The following is a 14,644-nucleotide window of genomic DNA, read 5'->3' as shown; positions in this document are numbered from 1 at the left end:
ATCTCTTTAGTCCTTTTCATGTACTTCAAAATAGTCTTTACCGCTGCCCAATGACTCTCACTTGGGTTGGCCTGGTATCTACTTGTTAGGCTTATTGCAAAAGCAACATCGGGCCGCGTACATATCATGGCATACATGATGGATCTGATTGCCGAGGCATACGGAATCCTACTCATCCTACTTCGCTCATCAGATGTCGAAGGACTCTGAGTCTCGCTTAGCCTTATACCATGTGAGAGTGGCAAGAACCCTTTCTTTGCCTCACTCATGTTGAACAGCTTCAAAACTTTATCTATGTACATGCTCTGGCTTAAGCCGAGCAGCCTCCTTGATCTATCTCTATAGATCTTAATGCCTAAAATGTACATTGCTTCACCAAGGTCCTTCATCGCAAACTTGCCATTCAATGACTCCTTGACAGAGTTCAGCATCGAAATATCATTTTCGATCAGTAGTATGTCATCCACATACAAGATCAAAAACACTATCGATCTCCCACTTAACTTCTTATAAAACAAGAGTCCTCTTCGCTTTTGATGAAGCCAAATCCAGTGATGACCTCATCAAAATGAATGTTCCAGCTTCGAGATGCTTGCCTCAACCCATAAATGGATCTCTTGAGCTTTCATACCTTACTAGTGCTAGTCGGATCGAAAAAACCCTCGGGCTGTATCATATACACGTCCTCAGTTAAATTTCCATGAAGGAAAGCCGTCTTGACATCCATCTGCCATATCTCGTAATCGAAAGATGCAGCTATAGCTAGTACGATCCTCACCGACTTTAGCATCGCTACCGGCGAGTAAGTCTCGTCGTAGTAAATTCCTTGAACTTGTCCATAACCCTTAGTGACAAGCCGAGCTTTGTGTATCTAAACATTTCCATCCACATCGGTTTTCTTCTTAAAGACCCATTTGCAACCAATGGCTGTTATGCCAGGCGGCAGATCAACCAAGTCTCAGACTTGATTCTCATCCATGGACTTTAACTCGGATCTCATGGCCTCCAGCCATGCCTCGGAATCTCGGCTCACCATCGCTTCCGTATACGTGGCTGTCTCGTCACTTTCTAGCAACAATACATCACGCACTCTGCGCAATCTTTCCGACCTCCGTGGTTCTGGTGCCGCTTCCACTACGGGTTCCCTGTCTGACTCCGGTATGATCTCATCACCAGCCGAGCTGTCCCCGAGTGGTCCTCAAATTTCTTCGAGTCAGTCTGTCCTCCCATTAGCCTCCCGACTAAGAAACTATTTCTCAAGGAAAACCCCGTTCCGAGCAACAAACACTTTGTTCTCTTCCCGGTTGTAGAAGCTATAGCCCAAGGTTTTCCTCGGATATCCGACGAATATGCATTTATCCGACTTGGGTGCAAGCTTGTCTGACATAAGTTTATTGACAAATGCTTCACAACCCCAAATCTTTAGAAAAGACAAACTGGGACTCTTCCCGGTCCACATCTCATCTGGTGTCTTGTCTATGGATTTTGATGGTACCCTGTTAAGTGTGAAAGCTGCAGTTTCTAGAGCATATCCCCAGAATGACAAGGGTAAATCCGACTTGCTCATCATAGATCGAACCATGTCCAACAAGGTACGGTTCCTCCATTCCGACACACCATTTCTCTGTGGCGTACCCGGAGGTGTGAGCTGAGGTACTATACCTCTGCTTTTCAGACGATCATCAAACTCCAGGCTCATGTACTCACCTCCCTGATCAGATCGTAGAAGTTTTATAGTCTTGCCGAGCTGATTCTCAACCTCGTTTTGAAACTGTTTGAACTTTTCAAAACTCTCTAACTTGTGCCTCATCAAATAGATATATCCATATCTACTCAAGTCGCCGGTAAAAGTCACAAAGTACTGATAGCCACCTCTGGCAGTTGTGCTCATTGGTCCACACACATCACTGTGTATCAGTTCCAACAACTCGGATGCCCTCTCACAACTCTTTGCGAAAGGAGACTTAGTCATCTTGTTGAGCAAGCATGATTCGCATGTCTCGAACGACCCAAAGTCAGTCGAAGTTAGGAGTCCATCATCACGGAGCTTCTTCATGCGTTTCAGACTAATGTGTCCAAGCCGGCAATGCCAGAAGTATGTCGGATTTATCTCATTAGGCTTATGCCTCTTGACATTCACGTTATAGACCGGTTCCCGTTCTAGATTCAATATAAATAACCCATCAACAATGGGTGCATAGCCGTGGAACATACCATTCAAATAAATCGAACAACCATTGTCCTTTAAATTGAATCCATAACCCTGACTCATCAAGCATGAGGCAGAAATAATGTTCCGACTAAGTGCAGGAATGTAATAACATTTATTCAATTCCAAAATAAATCCAGAAGGAAGCTGGAGCTTCATCGTGCCGACCTCCAACGCAGCAACTCTTGCTTTGTTGCCAACCCTGATTTCAATCTCCCCTTGTGCCACACGCCTAGTTCTTACCAGCCCCTACATCGAGTTGCAAATGTGAACAGCCGATCCGGTATCAAATACTCAAGAGCTGCTATGTATGTCAGCAAGGTAAATGTCTATAACATATGCAACAAGTGTACCTTTGCCTGAGGCAGCATTCCCGGCCTTCTTGCCATGCTCTGCAAACCACTTGCTACAGTTCCTCTTCTAGTGACCAGTTTCCTTGCAATGATAGCAAATGGTCTTTGAGTCCGGCCAGACTTTGGCGCAGCAGCGGAGGCTACCGTCTTCGTGCCCTTTGCCTTAGCCTTTTTCTTGGACCAACTCTTCTTGAACTTAGCCGATTTCTGCACCATCAACACTTGATGCGTGACTTTCTTAATATCCTGCTCAGCCACTTTGAGCATGACATGCAATTCAGTGAGCTTCTCATCCATGCCATGCATATGATAGTTCGAGATGAACGTCCCATAGCTGGGCGGAAGAGAACCCAGAACTGCATCAGTAGCCAGCTCATCCAAGAGCGGGAAGCCCAACCGATCCAAAGCTTGCACATATCCGATCATCTTGATCACATGCGGGCTCATTGGATCACCTTCCTTCAGCTTACAATCCATCAAGGATCGCCAGATGTTGAACCTTTTGGTCCTAGCCTGCACCTGAAACATGCTCTTGAGACTCTCGATCATATCGAAAGCCCCAACGTCTTCGAAATGCTGATGCAAATCGGGCTCCATACAAGACAGCATGAGGCAGTTGATCTCGTTTGATTCATCAACGAGTTTCTGGTAGGAATTCTTGGTTGTGGTACTAGCATTATCGACAGGTTCCTCTGGAAGCGGATCCTTTAGAACATGTTCCTTTTTATCATGCTTGAGAACAATTCTCAAATTTCCATACCAGGTAGTAAAGTTTGTTCCATTCAGTTTATCCTTTTCCATAATTGATTTCAATGCAAAGTTGGGTTGAGCAGGTGGTGCCATTGATCTACAACAGAAAAATATGCAATCACTAAGCAATGTGTTTATGTAGAGTAATTCTAGCCTTAAACAAAAATACTCCCACTAAAGTCAGCATCCCTCCGCAAACTCTCAGTGATTCAGGATCCGACTAGCACATGTGACTAGTGAGCTTTAGCATCACTACTAGACAACATGCCTATCCGGTAAGCAACTCCTTACTAATCGTATCTCTATGCGACTCCTGTCGGTCGGGTAGGTATCTCATACCCCGGCTCCTGACCTCTTTTGCCACAAGGCCCAAAACCGTTTTGATAGCCTTGTCAAGTTAACCTAATGCAATGCATGTCCGTGTCCGACACGAACCCTTCAGTTCATGGACACCTAGCAGCACCCCAATTTTATGAGCCCACTACTAGACGTACTTGACGTGCAAAGGTGCAACATTGGGAATGGCGATTTACTTGATATTCATGAGGGATCTTTCTACCATTCTAACATGCATAGAAACAAAGAAGCACAACAATCACAAGTAAAACATATATTGTGAAATCGTATGGCTCCTTCATGGATGTTCTTCCAGGTCGGCTCCAACTCCGATGACCATCTAGAAACTCCATCTTGTTTGTCACGCCGGGCCGCCAAGCCGCCAACCTGATCTCTATTATCCAAATACTAGAAGTAGTAATGAATTTTACATAGAGTCATAAGTCGACACGCATGTCGTTACATAATAAAATGACAGCACTTTGGCTCCTGCCGGCTGACAAACATGACACACAGGCCATGTATTTACACACATGCATCACATGCACATGAGCCATACTATTCACATCAAACCCTGCAAAACAAAGTTATGCATAGAATCACATTCTACCGGTTTTGAGTGATCATGTATGAAATACAATGTGCTACGCACATGGCGGTCTGATCACGCCGAATTTTCTGATCTGATCGATCTTATCGATCATCGCGAGCCCGATTCGGATTTACGTTCCACTGTTAACCTCGATGGCAGATACCGACCGGTAGGGGTAGGTTGTGTCACAACCTCATCGACTCCGATCATCAGAAAACATAGCCTCAATGATCCCCATGTGCAGTTGATCACATCAACCATGCACATAGCCGATCTCATCAACGACAATAGATCTCATCTATCATCTCCACATATCTAATATGCATACAATCTAAAACCAGATCCTATAGCAGAGGCTCTGATACCACTGTTGGGTTCTACGGTAGGGTGCATCAACTGCAAATTAAGATTTTCCTACGCGCAGAACAACCAAGAACATGTTATGGGAGATGGATCACAGTTTGTTACCACTAGACGCGCAGTGCCGTGCAGCGGAAGAAGAGTTGGGGCAGCGTGTCTGCGTGGATCATCTCCTCCTCGTCCGATCTCCCTCGTACAGCCGGTCGTCGGTTCCCACGTACAGGTTGGCCAGAGCGGCACAAGTGCACCGCCTCTAACGGTATCCGCGCGTGCAGGAGGAACGTCCTGCGGCGGACTGCTAGGTCTGATCACACAACCAGCGGCGAGTGGAGGTGTCTATTCGCAACACATGCAAACCCTAGTGACAACACCGAGGCGATCAACTGCATGAGTGTGCCGCACCCCACTTTATATAGGCGTCCGTTGTGGGCTCAACACTTGGGCCTCGCACGGACCCTAAAGCCCATAAGTCTACTCGGCCACAATCTGAACACAGCTCGGATCACATCCAACCAGTGTCCTCGGATCCGACCTCGTAGGTTCCTTCCCTTACACGCGCGACCCCTAAGGTTCAAGCCGGCTTGGCCGCAGTTCAGATCACCTCCAGACTACATGGTTGGTAGCGGCCTCTAGCAAGGCGTGCCGACCACCAAGCAGACGTTGAAGCTGGTTAGGCGAACCTGTACATCATACTTCCATTCCTTTTGCCACATGATATATGTTGTCGGGCTCAAAGCGAGTCTGTCATCCTTGTGCTAGCCCGGCCTCTTTCTCGTTCTAGTGATGCCGACCACAAACTGGATTATCTCATAATCCATGTCACATGGCCATGCTTATCTTGGTCAGATCATACGAGGGGCCCAGAGTATATCTCTCCTGATTGGAGGGGAAAATCCCATCTGGCTCGACCATGTGTCGCAGCATGGTTCTGAACAAACCCGAAACCTACCTTTATAACTACCTAGTTACGGAGTAGCGTTTGGTCGGCCCAAAGCAAGTCTGTCACCATCCCGAGTACATGCGTCAGCTTAGGTCTTAGGACATAGAACATATGTTGTACTCGAGACTCACAGATGACATATCGCTGCGTCTCATAGTTGGGTCTGTCCGACTCGGACCTTATCTCGACTCGGATCCGACTACGTCGAATCCGACCAGATCCTTCCAAGTCCATATTATCCGGTTATCATCCAATGCTCCATGGCTAGTGAGACCAAGCCATCGACCGTGTCATATGCTAGTCTAGTTTGCTGCGCGTCCACACAGCCCTTTCGACTAGGGACCTTTTAGGACAGTCATCATACAATGCATAGTCCCACAAACAAGTCACGTACTTGCTGATACACATCATTGATAATGTCCAAGGACTATCTTTATTCATAAACACATAGGAAATAGCATCTTACATGATTGCCTCTAGGGCATATCTCCAACGTAACCATCTTTGATCAACGAGCTAGTCTAGTAGAGGCTCACTAGGGACACGGTATTTGTTTATGTATCCACAGATGTGTTTAAGTTTCTGGTCAATACAATTGCAGCATGAATAATAAGCCTTTATCATGATTTAGGAAATATAATAATAACCATTTTATTATTGCCTCTAGGCATATTTCCATCAGAAAATACCAAGATCATCCAGAAAGTTCCGAATCCAAACACCTTCCTTTGCAGCTTCACAAGCCGCAATGTATTCAGCTTCTGTGGTAGAATCGGCCACCGTGTCTTGCTTGGAACTCGTCCAGCTCACTGCTCCTCTATTCATGACGTACAAGAATCCAGACTATGATCGATAATCATCTCGGTCAGTTTGGAAACTAGCATCGGCGTAACCCCTTATGAGGAGTTCTTCCTCACCTCCATAAACTAGGAATATCTCTTTAGTCCATTTCAGGTACATCAGAATAGTCTTTACCGCTGCCTAGTGACTCTCACCTAGGTTGGCCTGGTATCTACTTGTTAGGATTATTACAAAAGCAACATTAGGCCGTGTACATATCATGGCATACATGATGGATCTGATTGTCGAGGCATACGGAATCTGACTCATCCTGCTTCGCTCATAAGATGTCGAAGGACTCTAAGTCTCGCTTGGCCTTAGAGCATCTCTAGCAGACCCCGCATAACGCCGACCCACAAAACGCATTTGTAGTTGGTGGAAAAATGGCTTTGCGGGCCGACGCGGACGTCCGTAGAGGCAGACCCCGCAAAATGGACCCGTATAAAAGGATATTAGTGGAATATGCTCTTTTACAGGTTGGCTTTGCGAGGTCTTGTCTGGCGCCACTCCCGTTGTGTCGGGGTTGGGGTCCCGGCAAACCCTTAAGGTTTGAACACTGGGGTGCGTGTGAAGTCTATCCCTCTCAACCGATCTACGCTCTAGCTCGCTTGGGTCTCGCGGACGAACTCGACGAACTCACAACACAGATGGACACAGGGTTTATAATGGTTCGGGCCACCGTTGCGGTGTAACACCCTACTCCACTGTGGTGTTGGTGGATTGCCTCTTGGGCTGATGATGAACAATACAAGGGAAGAACGACCTCCTGAGGTTGAGGCGTTCTTGGGCTCGGTGAGCTTGTGTGTCTCCTCTCACTGTGGTGGCTAGTACTATTTATAGAGGCCCTGGTCCTCTTCCCAAATATCGAGTGGGAAGGGAGCCAACAATGGTGGGCTAATTTGAAGGGGGACAGCTAGTACAAGCTATCCTCACAAAAGTAGTCTTCGCCTGCACAAAGTTCTGGTGGTGACGCTGCTCCGGGCTCCACGATGACCTCTGTCTTGCAGTCCTTGGTCTTGGTCTTGTTGCACCGAAATGGCAACCTTTGCCTGATGCCTCGATACTCTGCGGCTGCGCTTGCCCCCTTTGCACCAAAGAGGAAACAAGGACGCTATGCACACTGGCGCCCGTCTGGCGCCCACCTGGTGTCGATCGTCACGGCTCACGCCACGAAAGCCTCGTGAGGTTCACCCCACCTTGATATCTCCTGGAAGCCCCCAGCCCCCTCGTCTTGGTGATGGTCGTTGTTCCTCCTTGGCGGCGGCAATGGGGGAAGACCTGCGTTGCCCTAGGGACGATCCTCGCGAGGCGGGTCCCTCCAGGCGCCCTCGCGAGGTTGATCCTGCCAGCGGTCCTCGCGAGGCCGGTCGCACCACTCCTGGCGCGGGCCACGGTCGTCCCGGCGTCCGCCTCCGCGTCCTCCTCCGCGGTCGCAGCCCCGGTCGCTGCGCTCGGGGTGTCGGCTGAAGCGTCCTTCTTGAATAGCTCTGAGCTCTTGACAGTCGCTGGTGTTGTGGGTGTTCAGGTTGTGGAGGGCGCAAAAGGGCCGGCCGTTCTTGGATGACTCGGGCTGATCTCTGCCTCGCTTGGTGTCGGGCTCCGCTGCGAGCATGACTGCCTCTTTGCACTTCACGTCCTTGTCCATGGCCTTCTTTTACTCCACTCCTGCTGCTGGCAGCTCCAGGAGAGAGAGGCGCCCCTCCTTAGCTCTTGCGCACCTGGTCGCCAAGTTGAACAGCTCCTGAGATGTGCAGAGCTCCTCATGGATGGCCAGCTCTTCCTTCATCTTGACGTAGTGGACACCGTCAGAAAGGCAGAGATGATGGCCTCGTCCGAGACCTTGGGAATCTTGAGGCGGGTGTTGTTGAAGCGCTGGATGTACTTCTGGAGGGTCTCTCCTGGCTGTTGCTTGATGCGGCATAGGTCGCCCACGACCGGTGAGCGGTCACGAGTGCCCTGGAAGTTGGCGACGAAGCGGTCGCTCATCTCATCCCAGGAGGAGATCGAGCCGTGCTGCAGATTCAGGAGCCAGGAGCGGGCCCCATCCTTGAGAGCCATGGGAAACCAGTTCGCCATGACCTTCTCGTCGCCGTTGTCCACTTTGATGCTCAACTCATAGAGCTGCAGGAACACCGCGGGGGCGGAGGTGCCATCGCACCATGGAGGCAGGTCTGGCTTGAACTTTCCTGGCCAGGCAACGCTACGCAGCTCAGGGGTGAAGGCGCGGCAGCCCGCCAAGGTTGCCGGGGCCCGTCTCGGGGGCGGAGCTTGGTTTGGCGAGGTCCGCGTTGCGCCACTACAGGCGGCGCGCGGTCTTGACGAGGTGGCACGGGGAGCTGGTGCGGCGTCTCGCGGTCGCGGGACTTCTTGGTAGCTCCTTTCTTCATGCGCGGGCGCCGGGCGCAGCGGATCGCGTCGTGGAGGCCCGTGCCTTGGCACCAAGGCCGTCTTGGGGTCGAGGTGGTGGAGGCGCGCCACGGGCCCCGTTGCCCGTAGCCTGCTGAGGGGGAGGCAGAGAGCGAGACGGCGCCAGAGAGCCCCCCGTGGCATGGACGAGCTCGGCGACGCGGTCGAGCTACTCTTCATAGACGTCATCGACAGGGTGGTAATGCAGGAGCTCGTTTGCCGCATGAGCGCGGCCCGCGCCTCCAGGGGAGCGCGGTGCACGTGAGACGAAGAGCCTATAGGAGCGAGTGATGGAGTAGCGGTGCGGCCGTCCTGCCGCACCGAAGGATGTTGCGAGGACGCCTGCTGCTCGTTTCCCACCGGGCCGGTGGCTGCTTTGGCGACGGGGGACGGAGATCTACGAGGCGGCCCACCAACGGGTGTCGTCTGAGCGACGCGGGCGGCGAGGGCGGTCCGACGCTCAGCTGGAGCACAACTCGGGCGGCGAGGGCGGTCCGACGCCATGGAGACGACGGGCGTCGGAGCGATGAGCGACGTAGAGGAAGCTACGGTGCACCCCTACCTGGCGCGCCAGATGTCGGGGTTGGGGTCCCGACAAACCCTTATGGTTCAAACACTGGGGTGCGTGCGAAGTCTATCCCTCTCAACCGATCTACGCTCTAGCTCGCTTGGGTCTCGCGGATGAACTCGACGAACTCACAACACAGATGGACACAGGGTTTATACTGATTCGGGCCACCGTTGCGGTGTAACACCCTACTCCAGTGTGGTGGTGGTGGATTGCCTCTTGGGCTGATGATGAACAATACAAGGGAAGAACAGCCTCCTGAGGTTGAGACGTTCTTGGGCTCGGTGATCTTGTGTGTCTCCTCCCACTGTGGTGGCTAGTCCTATTTATAGAGGCCCTGGTCCTCTTACCAAATATCGAGCGGGAAGGGAGCCAACAATGGCGGGCTAATTTGAAGGGGGACAGCTAGTACAAGCTATCCTAACAAAAGTAGTCTTCGCCTGCACAAAGTTCTGGTGGTGACGCTGCTCCGGGCTCCACAATGACCTCCGATTTGCAGTCCTTGGTCTTGGTCTTGTTGCACCGAAATGGCAACCTTTGCCTGATGCCTCTGTACTCCGCGGCTGCGCTTTCCCCCTTTGCACCAAAGAGGAAACAAGGACGCTGTGCGCGCTGGCGCCCGTATGGCGCCCGCCTGGTGTCGATCGTGACGGCTCACGTCACGAAAGCCTCGTGAGGTTCTCCCCGCCTTGATATCTCCGCTCCTCGTGAGCCTGCCCAGCTAGGCCACTCCGGAGGAGGTCTTGCGTCGTCCCCCTCGCGAGGCTTGGCCCCTCGCGAGGGTCTTGAGTGCTTTGTTGGTGAAGATGGACCATCCGGCCTGCTGGCTCAGCCACGCCGTGGGCCGCAGGCAGGTAAGTCTGGGGACCCCCATTCCCAGAACACCGACAGTAGCCCCTGGGCCCAAGGTGCGCACGGGCTTGGCTTCACGGTGAAGCCAAGGGTCAAGCTCGAAGCGCCGCGGGCCCCAAAAGCTGCGGCCTCGGTTGACGCATGACGGTTGATTGAACGTGGGCGTCTCCGCTTCCCCACGCTGCTTTGGCAACTGCTTGACCTGACAAATGGCTGGCGCGGGCGGCACTTGCCTTCATTGCTTCTTCCCTGCCTCGCTCCAGATCCCCTTTCTTGCTCTTCATCGCCGCTACCTATAGATCTGCTCCGGCCTTGCTCTGCATCTGCCGCCCATGGCGCCACGCAAGGTCAAGACTTCCTCGTCCCCGGCCTGGTACGAGCCCGCTCTTGAGGCGCCCACTGTCACAGAGAAGAGCCTTGCCTCCGTGCGCCTGGTGACGGTGGGAGAGAGCAATGAGTGGGGGAAGACAGAGCTCCGGCTTGCCTTTGACGAGCCGGAAGCTGGGGGGAGCACCTTCTTCCCCTTCTTTTCGAGCAGCATTGCCATCGGGTTGGTTCCTCCCTTCTCTGATTTCTTCTACGAAGTCCTCGACCACTATGGGATGCAGGCGTTGCATCTCCACCCCAACTCTGTCCTTCTCTGTCCATCTTTGCCTACTACTGTGAGGTGTACCTGGGTGTGATGCCTCCCGTGGCACTCCTGTGCCACTTCTTCTTCCTTCGTGTTAGCGAGGGTCACATCTCTGGATGCGCCAACTTCGTCGCGTCCGGCAAGGCCAACTCAATCTCGAGCACCGGGAAGAGGGCCGACAACATTTGATCCAAATGGGTCATGGTGGACGCCAAGCTCGCCCATCCGCGCCTGGCATTGTCGTCGGAGGCGCCCCGGCAAGGCAAGGAGTGGCCCAGGGCGGAGCTTGTCAATGAGCGGGCATCGTCGGTGTTGGAGCAAATGATGGCCGACCTGAAGCCGGGCAATGCGAGGGCGATGCTCCTGAGGGAGATCTTGACACTGCGGACTGCCCCACTCCGGGCGCGCGCCCCTTCTGGCAGCTTGAAGGAGGGGAGAACAAGGCCCGCCTGAGGCCGGGGGACCTGCCTGACGACGAACTGGACGTCGTCCTGCACCACATAGTTGGAGACAACCAGGAGTACCCGCCTAGCGCCTTCATTCCCCTGTTCCAACGCAGGGATCGGGAGGAATTCGTCGCCTCCAGGCCGACTTTTGATGCGCGCGGGCTGGTGCAGCAGGTGCTTTCGGGAGCTCCTTCAGCGCCAAAGCCGGTGGAGGTGTCTTCTGGCGAGTCCCGCGAAGAGGGGGAGGAGGAGCAGGACTCTGAGGAGACCCCGGAAGAGGCGGAGGAAACCTCCCCTCCGAGCAAGGCTGAGATTCTTCGCGCCCTTCCTGATGATGCTGAGGCCGACGCCTACCAAGGAGGGAAGGAGCAACCCCTCGTCCCGACAAAGGGTAGGTCGTCGATGGTGGACCGTGGTGCCGCCCCCACTCCAACACCTCCTGGGGCTAGATCCGGTTCCGCCTCCGCACCACATGGCGCCACCGGAGCCCGAGCGCCTGCCTCCCAGGTCCCGAAGCTGTCGGGCCTCAAGCTCCTCAAGCGAAAGGTGGAGTACCTTGCAGTGGACCGGTAGGTGCTTCGAACTTCGCTTGGTCCTTGCTGGTGCTTTTTTCTTCCTGACGCTCGCCCTTGGTTGATCAGGCCGACATCTTCGGCGAAGAGGAGGAACGAAGGGAAGGCAGATGTGCCTCCCTCCGCAGAGCCAGGGGGCAACATCGCCCGTGTCTCCCCAGCCTGGTCGTCTTTGCAGGGCCAAGAGGAGCATCTCCACGTGGAGTCAGCCCCCACGGCCCCGTCGGCTCCGGATGTGCCAGTGCTTGGCGCGGCTGATGAGGTCCCAGCTGCTCCGGAGCCCGCGGTCTCGCAAGCCCTGGTGACTGCGCCACTCACTCCTACTGCTGCGCCTCCACTCCTCGGTTCCTCCGCTCCTGCTGCCATCTTGGAGCGTGCCTTTTCAGAGATGACCCAACTGCAGGCGGATCTCCTGAGCACTGACCGCACCTGGTGGTCGGGCGTCTGGAGTTGGCCTCCGGCTAGGTTCACTCTGACCTGGCGGTACGTGCAGCACTGGGCCAGGCTGTTTCGTCTTCCGAGAGGGAGAAGCAAGGGGCCGCCAGCGCTGCAGACGATCGTGAGGCGGCACTGAGAGACGCCAAGGCCGCCCGTGACCGCTGCCAAGTGTTGGAGGGCGAGTTGAAGAGCCTGCGCGACAAGCACGCTGAAGAGGCACGCCACCGCCAGTTAGAGGAGAAGGAGATGAAGGCCCGGGAGGAAGCCATCAAGAACCGTGATGCTGAGTTGGCGGAGCTGGGGAAGGAGCAGGCCGTCGAGCGCAACCGGTTGGAGGAGCTAGAGCAGAAGATAGAGGCGAGGGAGGCCGACCTTGCCGCCAAGGCGCGAATCCTGGGCGAAGACCGTGTGGCCTTCGCCGATCTCAAGAAGAGATCTCGCGAGGTGCTGAAGACGTTGTACGAGCGTGGCCTGGAGAAGCCGCTGGACAGTGACGAGGACGGCCCTGCCCAGCTGCTTCCTCTCGTGGTGAAGGTGCTTGAGGAGGTCGTTGAGATCGTTGGTGGAGGCAGAAGCTCAGGTTCTGTCCGCGGCCACACTGACTCGCGTCCTGAGCCACCTGCACCTCCGCGACCCCAACGCCCGCCTCGACGAGCTGCTGGAGCCTGTAGCTGAAGACCTCTGCGACGTCGCCGCCGCATCTGTTCAAGGTCACGTGGAGGCTTTGCTGGGGAAGTTTGCCCGTGGGGAAGCACCTCCGCAGGCGACGGCGATATCCGGGGGTGACCTGCGGCTATTCTTCTCGTTCCTTTCCTAGGACATACATCAGGCCTCGTGGAGGCGTTTAGACTTTTCATTTGATATTGTGAGAACAATGTGCTTGTAATATTTGCTTTGAGATTTTGCGTTTTCCTTCCTATTTGCTTTGTTCTACGTCGGCAGAGCCCGGCCCCGCGCATACCTCAACCGCCGTTGAGCCGACAGGAGACCAGGACGGACCAAGGAGTGACGGGCTACGTGACTAGTTAGGCTCCTGAGTCGCGATGCTCAGGAGTCCCCCTTGATGTGCGAACTACATATAGGGAGAGTCCACGAAGATAGATTAATGTTCTACATTGGCAGAGCCCGGCCCCGCGCATACCTCAACCGCCGTTGTGCCGGCCGGAGACCAGGACGGACCAAGGAGTGAGGGGCTACGTGACCAGTTAGGCTCCTGAGTCGCGATGCTCAGGAGTCCCCTTTGACGTTCAAACAATTTCCATACCTGCCCTCACCGAGGCCTTGGGAGGGGCGCGCGATGCCCAGGTCCGGGGGACCTGGTTGGGTGGCGTGTGCTTGGGCGTGACCCGAGCGCAACCCTCGTGCCCAGCCCCCTCACGTGAATCTCCCGAGGGGAGGTGTCGTGGTGGGACTGGGTGTTGAGCTCTGGGCTCCCCGAGGTTGGTACGGCCGTGGGGTCGCCCTCAGTTATTTATCACCAGCGCGGATCATAGTGCTTCCGCTTGTGCACAGGCATAGCCGCTCCTCGCCAGTGTCGACAGCTAGCGCAGAGCATGGAGCTTCCACTTGGGCGTGGGATGGGGGGCCCCCTCCAGGAGGATCCCCCGGGGCGTGTAAAGCCCCGCCTTGACACGTGGCTTGCACGGCAGGGCTGCGAGGTGTATCTGGCCACTCGTGAGCCAGCGCGGGACTCACGAGGCCCTACCTCTAGGCGGGTTGCGCCTGGTCTTGAGTCTTGGTAGCTGTATGTCCCTGCAAGGTGGTTAGATGCAAGCACTCTACATCCTCAGGTCCCGGCCCTCGAGCGAGCTCAGCCGCCGCTAGTATGCCAGGTCGCGATGCCGTGGTCAAGGCCAGGGGGTGAGGGCTGGAGAGCCAGTAAGAGCTCCCGAGTCGCGATGCTCAGGAGCCCCCCTTTTAACGTGCAAGCAAATTTCATGGGACAAACGGGCCCGAGGTGGGTGGTAATCAAACAGGAGATAGCAGTTGGCAGGTTAAGCATGAAGAGCAGATCGACTAGGATAAATGCAGGAAGATACATGCCACTGGGTCTGGCCCGAGCGGCGTGGGGATGATGCAGCCCGAGGGGATCCCCCAGCAAGGTAAGCTAAAGACATAAGTAAAAGGGATACATGCCGCAGGGACGGACCCACGCAGCCTGGGAATAGTGCAGCCCGAGGGGCGCTCCCAGCTTAGACGAACTTCGAAGATGTCACCTGGGTCTGTAGACGAAGTAGAGCTGGTGCAGCTGAAGCCACGCATCGAAGGAAAATGACTCCTCATGAGCCACCGGGACCCTAAGCCTCAGGAGGCTCTGGGAGCTCAGGAGGTTCCCTGAAGGCCGTCGCCAT

Source organism: Triticum urartu, chromosome 3, assembly GCF_003073215.2.
Source record: "Triticum urartu cultivar G1812 chromosome 3, Tu2.1, whole genome shotgun sequence".
NCBI classification, from domain to species: Eukaryota; Viridiplantae; Streptophyta; class Magnoliopsida; order Poales; family Poaceae; genus Triticum; species Triticum urartu.
Note: the sequence above shows the minus strand (reverse complement) of the source record.